General features: G+C 38.6%; 1 protein-coding gene across 1 annotated transcript in view; it reads left to right on the forward strand.

Annotated features, from left to right (window-relative positions):
* Positions 1–19,217, forward strand: part of SNX9 (sorting nexin 9) — a 1,114,799-nt gene that overhangs the window by 206,336 nt on the left and 889,246 nt on the right. The window lies entirely within an intron of this gene.

Consider the following 19,217-nt stretch of genomic DNA (forward strand, 5'->3'; position numbering starts at 1 on the left):
ATATGCACACAAACCTACACTACATACAAGCAGGGGGGAGCAAGCCTCATTGCACCTCCCACACCCCCCCTTCTTAAATATACTAACTCCAAGGTCGCACTACACAGACAAACACACGAAAACACCACCACACACCTACATTCCCCTTGCGCGCACACATCACATTCGCAATACACACTGACACACACTAAAGCCCCTAACCAAAGACCCTTAAACATAAATACTTACCTGAGTGTGTTTAGTAATGACTGCTGCCCCATGTCCAGGAGGGTTGTGGGCTTGATCCCTGGTAAGAATTTATGGTGCCTCATCCACTTATCCATGTTCCTTTTGAATAGTGTCATAGAAGTGCTCTGCTTTACATAAATTGGCAGCCTATTCCAAAGATGCGGCAGTCACTGGGAGACAAATCTGTCACTCCAGCACATCCTATTCAAGTCACGGGCCATATTTAGGTCCTGGAATGGGTAGTTAAGAGTCCTGATTGATTTACTGATGTGCAGCAGATTCATTAGCTTTGGGTTGGAGATTGCTCTGTAAGGCAGGTATGTCTCCCCTAAGATGTCTATACGATAGAGTATAGTGACACCGACTTTAGTCAGTCTGTATAAGGTCTGTGCTGGAGTCCCTTGATCTTCTTTGTTAGAAATCCCCGAGGTCTCTTCAATTGCTGCAGGTGCTTTGTACGGTACATGCCAATAGGGGCATTATACTCCATTATGGGCCTGATTAGTGACTAGTATAGAGGGGTTAAAACCTCCTTTGCTCTAGATGGTGATGCCTTTGCTATTCAAGTGTGCTAATTAGAAGGCTTTCTTTGCTACAGTAGACGTTTGGTGGTCAAAGTTAAGGTCACAGTCTACTTGCGATCCCAGAATCCTTTACCACTTCTTTGGTACATAGGGTATTGTTAATTTGCTAGTGTGAAGGGACATTGTTTTTATCAAAGGGAATGGTGATGCATGTGTGTGTATTCAGTTTGAGACCATGACTAAGACACCAGTCATTGGTCTGTGTGAGACCCTTCTGAAGTATACTGACATCATTTGGGGATTCAGTAATTGCATCCAGTTTGCAGTCATCCACAACTTGGTCAGCCACAGCCTCTTAGTTTTGGCCTGAACTTCTGAGAAGTATATACCAAACAGTAAGGGGCCCAGCACTGACCCTTGTACCGTGCTGTTGACAGGTCTGCTGGTTGATGTGGTGTCACCCACTTTGATAGTGTGTGACTGGTTTGTGAGCCAGTTGGCAACCCATCTTACTACAAAGAGGTTTACATTCAGTTTGATAATTTTATTAGTAATGTGTGAGTATGAGATTGCATCAAAGGCCTGTGCCAAGTCGAGGTATGTTGTATGCACAGATTGCCCTCGTCAGTGGCCCTAGTCACATTTTTGAAGAACTCCACCAGGTTTAACAGGCAGGATCTGCCATTGCCAAAGCTGAATTGGGTTAAATCCAGGGTTTGGCAGCCACCTATGTCTTTAAGGTCCATGATGTTCCATGGGCTTCCAGATGAGGTTAGACTTGGGGGGGGGGGTCCTGTAATTTTCCGTGTCTGTTGCTAAGCCACCTTAGACCTTGTCTCTGTCATTGAGCTGTTCTAACTGACACACTGTGACACTTTAATTTGTCTTATAGAACTTACAAGAGCAGGAAGTTATTGCACTTGGTTTTAGTGTATATTGTTTACTTCTAAAGTGACAGTTAAAGCAGATTGAATCTGCAATTGCTGGTATAATCTCAGAGATATTTTAAAACTATAGTTTCTTTTCCTTTTATGTACTACTTTGTCTAAAACTTCCTCATGCTTGAAATCATTGTTTGGAAAATGTTTTCAGAAAGCATTTAGTTATACATGACATATTTGGTTTACTGCAGGGTGTTGCATTTTTTCTAGTGTTTTGAATACAGAACTTTGTGAGAGCAGAGTTAGAAGAAGGAAAGTGAGGCAAATGCTTTTGGGAGGTCTCCCTTCTAAAAGGACTCTAGTGTGCAACTATTCTTGTGAGTTTTTCCTTGAGGTTTGGGGGCAGGTAGATTGGTAAACAAGTTGTCATACATGTAGAGTGGAACTGTAAAATTAATGTACCTTTGCCACTTTCTTGAACTTATTTGTGATGGTGAGTAAAACAGCATGTCATAAAGTGTTATTGGAACTACAACGCAAGGACAGCAGTAGTAGGGAGTGTTTAGGGAAGCTAGCAATGCTCTAGATTGGGGGTTATTGATGGTTGCTACTTGTTGATTCAGCCCATTTGATTGGGGAGTCGTAGGGTGTATCTTATACATTTTTACGCACTCTTTTATCCATGAATGTGGGATACTATCGAATGCTTTTTTGTAGTCCGTCCATGCCATACTTGGATTCTTCCCCTTTTTACAGTTCTCCACTATGACTTTAACAACAAATGATCCTTTGTTCCATATGACTTTCTTTTATTGCCTTTTTGTTCTACTGCCATAATTGAGTTTTCTTCTAAATGACAACCCTGTCAGCATCAATTCCTGCATATAGTTTATACGTCGTTGGAAGACAAGTTATTGGTCTAGAATTCATTATAAGTCAGAGCATTGTTTTACATATTAGCCAGATTGGTGTCTGCTCGGGGTGCGCATGTAAATAGTTCTTACTCATGGCTAGGTCTTCATGCAAAGATGTTAATACTTTCAACCAAAAGTTAGGCATTGCATCTGGGCCTGGGGTTTTCCACTTGGAGGCTTTTCTTAACTTTGTTTCAGTCTCTCTGGCTGTTAATTCATCCCATTTCATATCCTGTAACTTGAAACTTCTTATTCATTCTTTTACTACTTTGATCCATTTAGCATCGTTATTGTGTTCCACAGAATCTTCATAGATACTTCTCCAAAATGCATCTATTTCTGCTTCTTTTATTTAACATTTGTTTATGGGGAAGTCTGACTTGGAATGAAGCCAATTTTCAGTGGAGTGCCTGGAGAGAAATGCTCCAGCCACGCATCTTTGTAAAGTGGGAGGAAACCGGATCACCTAGAGAAAACCCGCTTGAATGCAGGGAGGACATGCAGACTCCACACATAGGGCACCCCAGCCGAGAATCGAACCAGTGAACCCCTTGCTGTGAGGCGACAACGCTACCATTGCGCCGTCCTTTTTTTGGCGGTCTTTCAATTCCTTTTACCTTGTTTCCCAGATCTCAAACTTTTTTGGGTCATCTCTAAATTGCCTCTTTTGTACTTTTCCTTTATATTTATCTGTGTATCTTACGTTTTTCCAACTGTGCTGAAATTTTTAATTTATTTGCGATAGTGCATGATAGATCCTGGTCTGTTCTAATACTGCGCACATCTATTTCTTAGTATTTTGATCTATTCCCTCTTCTATAGTCTCTAACAGTGACACTTTTTGTCTTAATTGATTTATATTTTTCTCTTTGATACTTCCATAATGGTATTGGATTTCTCCCCTTACTTTGCCTGACTACCCTGTGTCCTTGTAGAATTTTATCAGTTATTATGTAGCTGCGCAGTAACATCCTGTTTACTTCTGGTATATCGCTTGGGTCTTCATGGACAGTCCTAATTACTGTGTTCATTTGTTTTATCAGACTTTTGACTTTTGGGGTTTTATCGACCTTCTGCAGTCTATTTCTTTCATTGATTTTAATATATCTATGTCCATTAAATCAATAACTCTTCCCTTAGTTCATTTTCTTCCAGACTGAGGGCACATCTGTTTTCCACTTCCTGCGGGATTCTATAGAAAGTTCTATAGCATCTTCCTGGGAAACCTTCTCTTCAGTTTCATCCTGTGCCATCCGTTGCTCTGTCATATGGAAACTCGCTGGCCTGTCACTCCTCAGCATTGACTGCATCAGAATTTCCACAGCCTCCTGTTCCTCCCCTTGCTGTCTAGCTTTAAGTAAATGTTTATACTGGTTTCCTGAGGAAGGTTCCAAAGTATCTTGATATGCACCTGACCAATTGCTTCCTGTTCCACTGATTTCCCCTTAATTTGGATATTCATTGCTCTATCCTGTTGTGGTGCTTTCTGCATTAGATTTTTTACACTGAATCCTTCACTTTGCAGATGCTTCATAACCTCCATTTCTATTTCTTTAACTTCTACATTACTGATCTTCTTTTCTACTTTTCCTTTGTCTTCTTTTTTTGTATTGTAAAGTTTTCCATGTCCAGATTCCTTTGCCTGTATTTCTCTTCAAATATCTTTGGTGCTGCGTTATTTTGTATTGGTTAAATGTTCTTAGTGTTTCACTGTTGCAGTCATCACATTTGGGTTATCTGCTTTGCAGTAGCCCTTAGTTGGCCTGATTTAACAAAGTCTTGGGTCCTGTATTGGTTGCTGTCCCTTCTTCCGTGACGTCAGGTCGTCAAGGGTATAAAACATGCAGCTGACGCCATTACATCAGTCGTCGTGCAGTACACGAAGCAGATCGCAAGTGCCGGTCGACCGAATCCTGAGTTTCAGAACCAAAATCTTCAACTAAAAGCTAAGTACCCCGATGGGGTAACTTTTTTTTGCTCTAAACCAATGTCAGTAAAAGTAAATAATTGCATTACTGGTTACTTTCCTTTCTCCTTTGCATAAATATTGCACTGTATCAAATCTCTCTCTTTCTCATGTCCATATTTCTTTTTTATACTTTTCAAAAATGTCTTGGTTTTGTTGTTTACATTTTCACACTTCCTCAGATGCTTCTTTTTATAAACAGATTAAAGTTTCTTGATTTATGTACTGTTTTTCAAAACTCTGTTGTATTAACGAACACAAGTTTTTATTTGAAGCTTCTGACAGTTTTTTCCAGTGAAAGTGCTTTTCTTTCCTCAAATTTATCTCTTAATCTCTTTGTATATCCTCTGTCTGGAAATTCTGGGCTTTTTGCATAATAGGCCAAAGAAGAGCTATAAAGATGACAGAGTGGACTGTTGAGGATAAGAAAGAAATTGTGTATTGTTACTATCAGTTTTTGTGATTTTTGTGGACTGCAACTTCCTTTTACAGCAGGGAGGGCCATCCTCCCCTTGGGCCTGGCCCCATTGTAGGAATGTTTCCAGATTTTACTCCTAAATAAGTCATCTTATGTCCCCATAAATATAGGTATCGCTGAACCAAGTTAGGTGTGGGTACATAACACAAAAGCTGTAGTCGGTCTTTAATTTTATATCCTGATAAGACTTGAAACTATCAGTCTGAAACTGTTTTACAACACCAAGACATCCTTTTCTGGATTTATCCAGTACAAATTATCATCTGCAAATAAATCCAGCTTTTCTTTATTATACCAATTATATCTTTGAATTTCCTAGTCCCTTATTTTCTTCACCAGAGGCTCTAAATTTAAAACAAGTAAAGGGACAAGAGGACACCCCTTCTTGGTTCTTCTTTTCAGATGCACCTTATCAGAGAAGAACCTCACACTTTCATTCTTGCTTCTGATGGAGCCTTCATATATCCTCCTAGTTAACCTTATTTATCAGGGAATGCAAATACTTGCATTGTCGTACTCCTACTCCTGAAATCCCAGCTGTGTCGTATGCTTTGTCTGCATCAAAACAGACCACCAACAGCAGTATTTTCTTGGGTTCTACTTTCCAATGTATCGTTGTTGTATATCAAATGTTTGTCTCATGTCCACAAAACCACATTGATCCATATGTGTCGGTTATGGTAACTCTTTTGGCATTCTTTTAGCTAGTGAAGACATAAACATGTGAAACTTGACTATATGAAGCTTTGCCCTTGCTACTTTTATTTGCAAGCCATATTTCATAAATGTGATTCCTTTATCTCACATTTATTCACTAAATTCAAAATGCTGGTTTTCTTGATCTCTGTAGCTCCATCTCCCAACACTAGACAAATGTACTCCTGATTCTTCTAGTAAACTCGTGTGTTTTTTTCTTATGGTCTCAAGTGTTTCCTTTAGAACATTGGAAAACAAATTTTTACTGGCAAAGTCCTCTGTATGTGCTTTATCAGAAGAACAAAAGGAAAAGTCCCCTTCTGCTTGATGGATAAACTTTTTTTTTCCTCATAGCCTGTTCTTCGTCAAAAAATGTCCTTGATCCTCCAGGAAAAAGTACTGTTGAGACAGCTGGATACAGCAGCTTGAATCTCGCACCTGCACCTTTACATTCCCTGATTGTTGGGATAAATTTTGTTTTCTTGTGCCTGGTGTAGATTTAAATAATCATTTTCCACAAACACTCTGCTGTCTTCAGTGTATAATGCTTTTTCCTTCTGCCACAGTTTTGTCAGGATAAACTTTCTATTGGCATGATTTGCTTCTTTAGTAGTATAGATATTGGCTGCTTTCTCATGGCCAGGTTTGGAGCATACACTCTGCCCTTTCAGTTAACAAATTCTGCTGTGTAACTCCAGTCTAGCTGCTTATTCCTACTTTGTAAAATTAATAGCATTCCAAAAACACCCAAAAGTTCTGGCAAGCTATCAATTCCCTTCTGAAACCAGGCAAATCTACCACCCCAGCTTCCAACACCCATACTAATAATGACAGCATAGCTTCTCAATTTAACCATCACTTCACAGAATCTATTCTCTCATTATATCTACCTAGCTATCGAACTCTATATTCACCAAAACTATAGACCACAGTAATATACCTTCCTTTACACTCTCACCTGTACCAACCTCCACAGTTAAAAAAAACTACCCTCAAAGCTAAAACCCACCACTCTCGCAGCAGATGGTCTACCCACTAATTTCCTAAAATTAGCTGCAGAGTCCCTAGCCTACTCTGTCTCTATTCTTATAAACCACTCCATAAAAGAAGCTTACATCCCCAAACTATGGGAAGTGTCTTATAATATTCCCCTACACAAAGACGGCAACTCCTATGAGCTATCAAACTACTGCCCCATTGCTATCCTTTCACCCCTTTCCAAGCTTCTGGAGAAATGTATTCTGACACCCAAGTGATGCACTTCTTAACCTCACATAATCTCCTCTCCTTCACAAAGCATGGCTTCCGGCCAAACCATAGTACAACTACTGCTCTTCTCTCCTTTACCAACCAGGTTGACCAACTCGGAAACAACAACTTCGTATCAGCCATATTCTTAGATCTATCTAAAGCGTTTGACATGGTCTCTCGTAACCTACTTTTAGACACTCTCTATCCACCATGTCCTTTGCCCCCTTCACTACTTCCTGGTTCACAAACTCTCTCTAATACACCTTGCCATTTAACTGATTTGTTTTCTATCACCTCTACTATCAACTACTATAGGCATTCCACAAGGATCAATACTGGGTCCTCTAGTATTCACCATTCTCACCAACAGATTACGTACCTCCACCCTGCATGCATCACTTATACAGTACGCAGATGACTCAACCCTAATCTGCTCAGCCCCATCCATAGTCACTCTTCAAAAGCTTACCCAAGAATTCTTCTGCTCTGTGGAAAAATGGATTACTCATATCCAACTGATTCTAAACCCCGGTAAGACCAAATTACTTCTTTTCACCCCCAACAAATCCAGAACCACACCTCCTCCTTCCTTCACTATTACCTCCAAAAACAGCACCACAATCTTTCCCTCCCCCCATACTAAGCTCATCGGTGTTGAAATAGATAAGGATCTTAACTTTGATGTCCATATCTCTCAAACCATTAAAGTACGTAAAAAAATTAGGAACTTTATACAAACACAAACAGTTCCTGTCAGACCAAGCACGAATCACCCTAGCCCAAACCCACCTTTTGTCTACCCTAATGTGTGCATCACCAGTCCTAACCCACATCAGGAAAACAGATCTAAACCAACTAGAATCATGTTACAATAAAATTGCAAAATTCACCAAGAACTCTTCTTTTAGAAGCGATCACTGTCTTGCCCTAAAGGAGGTACAGTGGTTAGAACTCCCTCAATTAATTGGTTACCACCAACTACTGCTCACCTTCAACATACTAAAGAATCCCCACAAAACTCCAGCCCTAATCCAACTACTAAACCAATATTCAGTAAACCGTCCTCTAGTTCATCCAACAAAACCCTACTCTTTATATCCAAAGCCAGCAATACTGTAGGGAAAGCTCTCTTTTGTCATACCATCGCTAGGAAATGGAATAACCTCCCCCAAAATATCTCTAGCACCATCTATCTCGCTGTTCAAAAAGTTACTTAAGTCACACCTCTTGCAATCCTGGCTCTGTCCTTGCATCACATAAATGCTTTCCTGCTGTCCTCCAATTCTTGCTACCTTCCTCTCCTCACTGCTTACTATCTGTATTATACAATACTCAAATACGCCCATACAGGGCCTACTATGTGTAAATGATTACGTCTTGTGTGATGTGTCTTTTGAATCAGTTAGTGTGAGTCTTTTCTCCCAAATACTGCCATCCGGAGTCTGTGTGTGTAAATTAAGCTTGCTTGGAACAAACTATTGTAGGATATATCTTTTTTGATTGTACATTTACCACTGTACATACTGTTTGATGTGGAGCTTTTCTCCCCGGGCCTCCGCTGTAAATGGACCTCGTTCCAGTCAGACTTTCCAGGTAAACAAATGTAAAATAAATATAATCTATTCTTTCCAATTTCCCTGGTACAGCAGAAAATGTAAGGTTTTTCTCCACATGCTTACCTTTAACTGTTATTTATTTATATTTTTTTAACTTCTCTTCTTGAGAAGGCTGCTGCTTGGCCAGCTTTTACTTCATTTCATCCTCTGATTTTTGCAGTTTTATCAGTTCATCTGAATAGTTAGTTAAAGCTTCTCCCTTTTTCCAGTCTTTTATTTGACGTATTTCTTCAATGTTTCACTTTTTAATTACATCTGAGTTCATTGGATTTATTTTTCCTCTAAATTATTGGAAGCTCTTTCTTGAGCCAAAGCTGAAGCTTTAACTGCTTTTTGCTGCGTGATCCTTCCCAACTATTGTTTTCTCTTAACCTTTCCTAGTTGATTTTCTTTCAAGTTCTCCAACTTTCCCCTTTGCTGGCATCCAGACGACATAGTTACTAGTCAGTAAACAAATTTTACAAAAATAACCAATCCAAACCAATCCAATGGCACTCCTTTTTTTACGTTTCTACTTACACACTGGAAGAGATTAAATTAAATTAAGCTGTTGAGCAGTGTGCAGCCACCTTGGAAGTCTCCCATGAAGCATTGCACTTTACTTGAATGAAAAACTCTTCCTGATACCTACCTAGTTGACTGTAATGTTCAGAAACGTCTGTGCTTGCTGCTCTTGTTTACTGGATTATCCACCATATTTTTTGTTAATCTTTAGAGTGGAAGTACAACATGGTTACATTACAGTATTTGCATAAAGTGGCATTGAGGTGTTCTTGTCTGGATACTTGCAGATAATGTCACTGAAGCCTTTTTTTCAATCGCAGTTTCAGAGCAATAACGTAGTTCAAAAATAATGTTTGATATTCCTTCTACTGGGCAGTTCAACTGCATCGTGTCCTTTGAAGTTGAGAAATTGTAGAGTCTTGTGCTGGTGCTGACAACATTAGAACAGCTCTGTGATAAAGCACCAGGCAGGATGAAAGGAAGTGAGCTGATGTTTCTGTTTCAAAGCAGTGCGTGGCATAACATTATTCACGGGGGACGTGTTGATAGAAAATAAGCATACCCTACAGGGCCTGACAGATGATCATGTGAAATTTACAACATTTAAGAAGTTGAAGGTCTAACATCCTTTTTGCAGTAGTGATTGCCAACAGAATGGCTGCCTTCTACAAATGTCATTTCCATGGAATGTACTATAAAGACTTTTAAAAGGCGGTTTTGTCAGGCTGCAAAACTGTTTTCTTCCATTTTTATTAACATTTTCATGGGAAACTCCTCCATTATGAAATGGGCTGTGAAGCAAAAATGTCAAATTTAAATGCATCTTTAGCAAAGGAATATTTTGTTAGGAGTGTGTAAATGTTGAACTCTGTTCATTACAGATCTGGTGCCTAATGGATTACAGGGAATGCAAACTGATAAGGCAGAGCAAGACATCTTAATAAACAAGTGTGACAAGTCCTTTAAAAGCAGAAGAAAGTAGTCTAGGATGCTTGGAAGTTATGCGTACATTGGATTAAACAGTGTCTATATTCTTCACTATTGAAATGTAAGGATAATTCAGGCTTCCTTAATTTAGGGCTTGGTGCTGATTTTTTCAGGCTACATTTTCCCACTTCCCATCCTATGATACCTTCTTTCATTTTCCAGTTTCTTCTTCCTGATAAACACTACAGTTAGATTTTCATGGCCATGGGCTACATTGCTGGATTTCATTTTGCAAATTTTTCTTTCTCTATTCACCTTTTGTGAGTACAAGTCAGGGATTTTAATTATTCCATATTGTTTGAATTTTGTGTAAACTAAGTGGTCCGATACTTTAGTGGACTCTGCTTATAGGGTATCTGTACTGTACTTGGACTAGAACCCTACAAGGAAGAGCAACTAAAATACCATTTTCAGTCATGCTGTGTCAAGGAAAATGTGCCTTTGCCATTGTGGATAACTGGTAAACTGTGTTCATTCGGAAACAAATATATATTATTGATGACCTCTCTCACCAGACTTTTGAATAAGCCCAATTTTTTGAGGTCTTTGAGTATAAGAAGAAATGTTTTAAATTCTATTTAGGCTGTCCAATAATTTTGAAAGCAGGCTTTCCTAGTTTAGTTCAGTTTTTAGTTTTTTGATGTGTTGGTGGCTGTGGACAGGGTTGTGCATTTATTTCCCTCTTATGACATCTGAGGTTGTTTTAAATGGTCATGGAGGTGAGGTTCAGAGGTGGAAGTTTGAGACTTTACAACAAAGCAAAGGGGAAAGAAGACATATGAGGACTATTTGGACATCTAACCGTATCCAGGATGCAAGTAGTTTTTGTTTCATTTACCTGTTCAGTTACAGTTTGTAAATGTAGCATGTTGATTTTATAGTGAGAGTTTGAATGTTATTTTTATTTTTTTTTTTTTGTTTTCATTTACATTATTTCTATTCATTGAAGGAAATGAATATTAAAATCTCAAACTGAAGTAACGAGAAATGTGCATTCAGTTGGTTAAAATGCTATTTGGAAAACCTGGACATGTTTCTACATTGTGAATTAATTGCAAGTCAAGAATGTGAAGAAATGGTTAAATTGAATTAAGGTATGTCGGGTGACACTGCTTTAGTATTTTGGTTGTTTTTTTTTTTTTTTTGTGAATAGATGATAGCTTGACATTGGCCGGAGGATACCTTTTGCATCTAGAATAAGAAGTTTCCTGCTGTGGTGTGCAAGTGAATTTATGCCTAAGCTTTAGAAGCTGATATTACAGCTTAGTCCTTGGTGTTATTCTGTGCAGCTTGATTTAAAGTGGATAGATTAGGTTTTTGCATACTGAAGAGTAACCCAATGCCTTGGGGAATGGGGATCTATGGCTCACCTGAAAGAGAGGAAGACCCTGTTTCAGCGTTTTGCAAGTTATGCTCATTAAAGATCTTTGAGTTTGTTGGATGTTGAAAGATTATGGTTATGAGCAGTGTCAGCTCACAGTTTGTTACAGGGCTATAGCCACTCCCGATTAATTCTCAACATTCCAAATACAAATGGTTCTGCCACCAATTCCACTTAAAAACACTTGAAACTTGAAAACTTTAATTAAAATATACGATGATCAGATATAAAATAAACACACTGACTCATAAACTGGGTAAGCGTTTTCGGTATAATACCTTTTTCAAATCCTAAATGTTTGCCAGTGAAACTTCCTCTTAAATGGCTGGCAAACATTTAGGATTTGAAAAAGGTATTATACCGAAAGCACTTATCTGGTTTATGAGCCAGTGTGTTTATTTTATATCTTAAAGTTTTCAAGTTTCAAGTGTTTTTAAGTGGAATTGGTGGCAGAACCATTTGTTTTTGGAGTTTTACATTTTGATGTGCTCTGCCTTTGGTGACGTTACTTCTTTTTTTGCTAATTCTCAACATTGTTCATTTACTTGTTTTAATTAACTTAATTTATTTATTTTACATTTCTTTACTGTGAAAGTCGACTGGGATAAGACCCATTTTCAGCGAAGGCGTGGGCAGAAGTTTATGTCCGTTTCCGTTCTTGGGATATAGAGCTTGCATAGCTGGTTACTGCTCATATGCAGAGTTTCAATTTTCAAAAATAAATTGTCCTGTTTGGCTTGTGTTTTAAAACTGCCCAGTATTGGGCACATGCTGCTATAGTGAATAAGGAGACTACTCTGAGTTATCATCCTGCCATTTCTGAGTGGAAGAAATTATGCTATTATGGTGACTGTTTCGGCTGCTAGACTAAGTGGCAAGCAGCGATTTTCCATTGAGTTATGCTGCTGGAGGCCACCTTAAAAATGAAAATAGAAGAATGCTTGGCTCCTTGTAGATGGATGGAGTAAGCTGAATTGCTAGAAAAATAATTTTTTCAATGAATATTTTTTTAAACAATACTCTGCTTTGCTCTGTAATGGTAAAGAATGTGCTTTCCTGAACCATCACTGCAAGACTGTATATCTGATAGTATGCATTTTTTGTAGAAGAGCTGAGCTGAGTTAACATTTTGTTGGAGTGGGGTTGCAGTGGTTTACACTGTGCCTGACAGCAGTAAACTGAAATGCATTTCTGTGATCAGGTTGTTCATTCATTTGATCACAGTCCTATGTCTGAATGTGTACATTATATGAAGTGACTACAGTGTGTGCATGCAGGGGAGTTTATTATATTTCAGCTTATTGCTGTCAGATGCATGCAGTGCAAAGGCTATTTATCTGTGTATTCTTTTGATCACAAGCAAACATTATGTGCACACGGTCTTTAAAAGTTTTTGTAATTGGTGGACACATCTGGTGTGTATTTGTGTGCATGCATACATGTAGAAGGGGTTGTAGTGAATTGTTACTGAGTTGCATCTTACAGCATAAAGTTGAAATCCATTGCTGTGATCATTATTTCTGTATGTATTCATTCATTTGATCCCAGTTAGACCTATGACATGTAGATAATAAAGTGGGTACAGTTGCAGTCAGACATCAGAAGTGTACATAGTCAGTAAATTCACTGTAATTGCTGGGCAAGGAAATGGTCTCTGGAAGATACCGAGCCCTGCTGCTTTTTGATAACGGTCAAACATTTGCTGATCTAGCTTGCCAGGGCTAGTGTGTATGTGAGAAAAACAAGCCGAAATGCATTGCTTTAACTTACTTTTATTCTGATACTATCTGATAGCTGATGTATATGCAATCCATAATCCAACTGTGTTGAGTAGGGAAGTCTGTGGATGAAAGTGATTTGATGCCAGGTGTTTTATGGTCCTAGTTAAATAATTATTGACCAATGATAATATAGCCCAACCCTTCCCCAGTTAGGCTATTCAGTTACTTGTTGCGTCCTGCAGCCTCATCTTGCTTGGAAGTCAACAGCTGTCCTATGCCATTAGTGAGTATGACATGTCCCACTCAAGTATTCACGAAGAGTAGCTATCCGATGCTATTAGTGAATACTAGATTGCAACATGTTTGAATTTTGGAATAGAGTTACCTTTCTATACATGTCTAAAATATTTTATGTAAGATGAGTATTCATAATTCTTTTTGATGGTGTAGGAGTTCAAGTTGTATATAATAAAGGGTCCCGTTTCCAAGCTGAAGGAAAAAATGGTCTTTTATGGTTGAACAGGGTTTGTCCATGGACAGAGGGGTATCCTTTACTAGTATTTGATGCAGCCAGTTAAGGTTGGGGTGATGAGTTAATTGAACACGCTCAAATTACGGAAGAGTGGGTTGAAATGACAGCAAGGATTGATGTTTTCCCTCTAGGCTGGGCTAAGGTAACCATAATACAACATATGTTGCAGAATTGTACTGATTCTTGGTCTCTTTTCCAACCACACAGCTTGATATTGATAGTGGCCAGGTCAAAGTAGAATGGATGCTCACAGTTAAATATTTTATAGTACTGGTGTGGTCGTACTGTAACACTGGGGCTGTCAAAGTAGAAATGAATGTTACTTCATCCATAACCTCTTTTTCCAATTTGTTGCACATGGTGTCAGGGAGTCGGTTCAAAGCTGACCATCTAGAGACAAGGTTCACACCAGTAGGTGGCTAGCCCAGCAGCGGTGGTTCTTCTATGCCACACAGTCATACATATTCATACCTATGACCAATTTAGTGTCTAAATCACCTACTGCATGTCTTTGGAATGTGGGAGTAAATCAGTGCACCCGGAGGAAACCCATGCATGCAAGGGGAGACGTGCAGATCCAAGAAGGCACCCCAGCTGAGAATCGAACCAAGCAACCTCTTGCTGTGAGGTGACAGCACTATCCATTGCACCAATGTGCTGTCTAGAAATGAATGTTATTGTTGTAATATTTATATTGTTTTAAAATTGGAGTGCCAGGCTGGGAGGACAAGATATGGCTTCAGCACTTATCAGAGGATAACAGATGGGGCATGAATTACCTTTTTGCAGGGCACAGAAAGTATGAGTGTAAAAGGGACTTCTACATGTTATCCCCTTTCTGAGAGAGTTAATGTTCATTTTTCAGTAAAAATGTAGTGTATGACTGTTGGGGGATAAGATGCAGCTAATTTTTTGGGAAGCATTGGAAGTTAGCAGTCTCATAGATATTTTAAGATATTGTACTGGATATTGGCACTTTAAGGAGATTACAGTTTGTCAATATGTGTCGTGTATGTATAAAATAGCACCATTGGTATGAGGGAAGTGAGACAATCATTGTCATGTTTCAGAGGATGTTTGGTATTATGATTTGAGTTAATCCAGTCATTAGTGATGTTTAAAGAAGACTGTGAATGAAACGTGGAGTGGGTTAACTGATTTTATATGCTCAATATGGCATTTAAGATATGAGAACTAAAGGTGATGATATCTTAAAAATGTATCGTGATAAACGGAAAGTTTCAATACTTTTAAGGTTTTCTACTTCTGGGCTCAGCAGCTTCTCCAAGGTCCACTTGGCGCTTATCTCTCATTTTCTTACTAGGCAGAATCTGTCTTCCTTAGCCTCTGTTAGTCTGCAAGGCCTTCCTGAGGCATGACCTTCACCTGCACACCTCCTCTCTGGGGAACTGAGCCATCATGGGATCTGTACTTCCATTTTGGAGAGACTAACCTTTCCTCCACTTCAGCCAGTAGCATCTGCCTATTTAAAATTTGTGAAATGGAAAACCTTCCTGGTAGATATAACTTCCAGCAGAAGGATTTCTTAATTGCATTCTTTGTGTGTTGCTTTTTAATGCTTTTTTTTCTGCAGGGAAAAGCTCTTTCTTGAGAACCAAACAATCATTTAGGTATAAAGTTGCAACCGAGTCGTGCCTTAATCTCCTGAGCTTCCTCTGTTCTTTGAGGATGGTTGTAATCAAAAATAAATTCTAATTGTATTGCATGGACATCTAGAGAGAACTGAAGTATTGTGTAGACAGAATCGGATAGCAGCTGGTTTGTTCGTTTGCTTCCTTTGCTTCCCAGAAGCCAGCTTATAAAAAAAAACAAAACAAAAAAAAAAAAAAAAACTAAGCTCTGTTGGTTGTCGGACTGCATTTTCTTAATCTACCAGAAGTATGAAAAAGTAGCACTAAGCTTCACTAAAGCTCATTGTGTTAGGACTGTGGTGTCTTTGAAGGATGTCCACAACAACTTGGTGTTCCCTGAATAACTTTGACAAACTTCAAGTTGGATGTTTTCTGCAGGTGTAGGTCTTTATTAGTGGCTGCAGTAATCAAGATCTTGTTCTGTAGTCTGTCTGCTCAGGAGGAGGAGTCAAGGACTCTCTCCCAAGACTAAGACCTACAGCTTTCATATCTTCTAAGGAAAACTTAAATTAACCAAAGTGCTAGAGCTGTATGAAGAAATCATTCTTTGTTTGCCCCCTACATACGTCTGTTTGGGTAGGGAAAGGTCTGTTTGTTTAACTTTTTTATCTGATGCTGTGTTTGCCAGAAGCTAGAAAATGGAGGATGAGCACGGAGCATTGTATGAAGTGGGAAGTACAAATGTACCCTTGGAAAGTTATATCCACCAAGGTGAGCATGTATGTCTTACCAGATTAATGAAGATTAATGAAGACTGAATTTTACAATCTGAGCTAGCATTTATGGCACGTACATGACCTTTGTTGCCATTTTGGGAACCAAGGAGGCTTTCTACTAGGAAATCTCTTATGTCAAAGAATATCTTAACAGTTGAGGATAAACTGTTATCTTTGGAGCATCAAATCATCAGTGTTCATTTTTGAGGTAGAGTGATTCCCCAATGGATACAGCTTTCTGCTCTTTTGCTCCGTAAGGAAATCTTCCCTGAAAGGAAAGTGTAGAGTGGCTTACCACCTCCGAATATGAGGAAGACACGGTTGTTTAAGCCATAGGGGTGCCATGGAAATTTTAATAGTGCTCTTCCACTGGCTATTTGTTGGAGAACTCATAAAATCAAAAGACTTACAGGGAACAGGGAACCCAGCTGAGCTCTGGTAATACTGTAATGGAGTATTATGGGCTTCAGTTTTGGGTCAGTAACAAAGTTGAGTCTGCAACGACTGCAAGACCTTGTACCAATTTGCTTATGTACCACAGAGCTAGCACTTGCAGTACTTCTGGAAGAATGCACTTTCTTATGTCCTTTAGAACCAGGAGGATTGTACATATTTCTGGATCACAATGTCAGTGTAATCCTATGGTCTAGGCTTGTAAAGGCTCCAGGGCCAATAGCCTAGTACACTCCTATGAACTTGTCGTATATAGCTTCACTAGCAATTGCCCATGTTTGCCGCTAGTAGCCACAACATCTGTCATCAAAGTGATTGCACAATGATGGGACTCAGGCATTTGCCTTGTTCTTGAGCATCGTCTTTGTGTACCATTTCAGATATTTGTTGGGATGGGATTAGAAGAAACTCTCCCACTTGATCTAGCAGTCTCTGAAAGCATTTCATGTGGCACCATGAGGATGCTGGCAGTTATGGCTCAATAATGCCAGACAAGTATTTGCTGTAGGAGTACTATTGAACTTATGGATACTAAACATTTAAGAGTAGGAGAGGATTCTCCGGTTCAGAAAGAGCATCTTTTGATCAGAATCCATGAAGTACCCCAAGAATGCATTTCCTTGTGCCAGCAGCCACTCTAATTTCCAGTTATTTTTGTGAATACAAAGCTATGAAAAAAATGTCAACCAGACTGCTCATTAACTAGTGAGTGGTTGGATTTTGTATGAAACTGTATTTAACATTAGGGTAAGTGTACATGTTGCATTCTCCAACAGCAGCTGCAGCAGAGGCTAGACTATTAAAATACTCATTTTGGGAGATGCTAATCTGAAAGATAGTAATACAGGCAAAATCACATTTTTTCTCGCATTAAACCCAGGAATTCTTCTGTTTGATTTTGAAGGATATACCTGTGTGCATCTTGTCAGAACTGAACTAGATCTCTGAAGCAGCAGGGGAGGAATTGCATGATATAGCACCATCCTCAAACTTCTGGTCTCTGAAGTGTTTACATGGGATGAATGATAATGGGTCTCAAGACCTATTGTCCTTGGAGACCAGGAGGAATCTTGGTTGGTATCCCCTTGAATAAAATACAGTGCATCTCACTTAATGATCTCTGTATACATGGTTTTGGGAGTTGTGGTAAAAAATCTCTCAGACCTTTTAGATTGCAGCAGGATTCTGTTACATTGTCTAAAGTGCTGCCAACGTTTAATACTTTTTCATGTCATGACTTGTACTGCATGTTATCATGTAGCATTTTGCCCTTAATCAGGTAGTATTCATTGCCTCAATTTTTTGTTTAAATCCTTTTGTAAAGTTGTATTTACCTTGTACTTATGTCAGTTGTAGTCTATGAACTTTACCCTTGGTGATGTTAGCATAGGGATAGTGTGGGGATGCATCCTTTGACTTAAAGGACACATGTCATATGTGCATGAATGCATTGACTAACCCTCACTCACAGCTATAACATCACCAAGGGATTTAATACTTTTATTTGCTCTGTGGTTTAAGTTCATGAAGCTGTTTTATTAAAATATAATCCAAATGTATAAGGAATGAGAAGGGGGAATTATCAAGATAGTTAACATATACTTAAGTAATGCTGTTTGGAAATGAAAAAGTATTTTGTAGAATGTCATATCCTAACAAGCTTTAAGGTATAAAAATGTTGTAAACTAGTAACCTTTTCCATTTGTAATAGGCTAGTAGAATACAATTTTTGTCTTTTTGGTTTATCTTTTAAGCTTTTTGTCTGTTTAACCAAATGTGTTCGGAGATAGCAGCACTTTATATTTTAGTAGATGGCAAACCCTATATTTTAAGGGATAATGCATCTTTTTGCAAGGACCTTCTTATTAATTGCAGCCATAATGAACAGTTTTCTCACAGTCACTGTGGTACCTTAATTTCATTTATTTTCTTTGTCTTAGTTCATTAAAATACTATGTTAAAGCTAGGTATGCCTCTTTGTCCATATTTATTTTCTGGTGCAGACGAATGAGTACTGTTTATGTGCACTGCATTGACTTGAATGGTGGTTGCATTTAGTGCTGGTGATCTTTGGTATTAGGATTATGAAAAAAATGTTTGACTGAAGGAAGCTGCATTAAATGTGCACTTAAGCTGATGTTCATAGAAACAGATTGCGAAGGGCTAATTAACTTGCAGGGAGTGTCTAAGTACACTGTAATTAGGTGCAGACTTAATACCTCTTTTTTTAAGCATTACCTTAAATATATTTTATGAACTGTTTGAAGTATTAGTTTCTGATACCATCACTTCCTTAAGAGTCTTGTTTTTTTCCATTCAGTATTGCTTGTATGCAAACAGTTTCCATGAGCGTTCTCTGTACAGACTGTCTTGTTTTCACTATTTCTTTTTAAAAGAAGTTGCTTTCTTTGATTTTTTTTTTCCTTTCGTCTTTTCTGTGAATAAGCACATAACTTTTAAAGTATTTGAAGTTTTGAAATGTACCCAGAGTTTTCCTTTACTTGGGTATACTTGCAAAGCTCTTTTAGTCTTTAATTGTATGTCTTTATATTGTTTACACCCTACACTCTTGACCACTGTAGTGAGCATTCAGTAAACTACTGCCACACATAACACAACATCTCACCACATTGTGCAGAAGCAATGTTGTTTTATTGGGACTGTTAGCATGCTTTAATGGTTTCAGTTACTCAAGTACCCCAGGTCACTTTTAATTT

The sequence above is a fragment of the Protopterus annectens genome, chromosome 1.part0, assembly GCF_019279795.1.
Source record: "Protopterus annectens isolate FY-2018-M chromosome 1.part0, PAN1.0, whole genome shotgun sequence".
Classification (NCBI taxonomy): domain Eukaryota; kingdom Metazoa; phylum Chordata; order Ceratodontiformes; family Protopteridae; genus Protopterus; species Protopterus annectens.